The sequence below is a fragment of the Dipteris shenzhenensis genome, chromosome 17, assembly GCF_047967505.1.
Source record: "Dipteris shenzhenensis isolate YYH24624 ecotype China chromosome 17, Dip_SZ_1.0, whole genome shotgun sequence".
Lineage (NCBI taxonomy): Eukaryota > Viridiplantae > Streptophyta > Polypodiopsida > Gleicheniales > Dipteridaceae > Dipteris > Dipteris shenzhenensis.
In genome coordinates this window covers 14,645,788-14,646,425 of record NC_141612.1, presented here as the reverse complement: position 1 = coordinate 14,646,425, position 638 = coordinate 14,645,788, and positions in this window count along the sequence as shown.

Here is a 638-nt window from a genome sequence, read left to right as displayed (position 1 = left end):
ACATCAAATTGAATGCCGAGAGCCAATTGAGATGTTTTCATGCCTATTTTATCTATTTAATAAAACTATATGCATCAAATAGTATCGTTTATCAATTTTTGGCATACACCCCCAAAATCAAGACCCCCATTGGAAAGAAAGGTAAGGAACACAAGTGCTTGTTCTTATGTTCAGGAGACATTAAAAAAGAGGCCTGGTAGCCCAAAAATGGTAGCGCATCAATGCGCTATCAGTTTTGGGTTGCCAGGTCTCTTTTTTGTTGTCTCATGAGCACACATATGGAGGTTATTATACAATATAACTAAGAAGTAGTATTGAAGTAGTTCTACAATTTGGATGCATTAAGAGCATTCATATAGCAAGGAAAAATATAATAATTGAACACATTTTTTTTTCAATACGTATTGCTAGTGAGACTATCAAAAAGAGGCTCTACCCTTCATGATGTCTCTGGATATAGAATATGAGATTGCTTGATACTTGGATTGCATCTGGAAACGTTGCATGGGCAAAGCCACTATATGCCTCAAGTGTTGGAAATTGATGTATGGCTCAAGTGCTAGAATGTGCAAATCATGGCCAAAATCAAGACCCCTTAGAGATTCCATGAGGGCTATCCTTTTACTACTACACACATC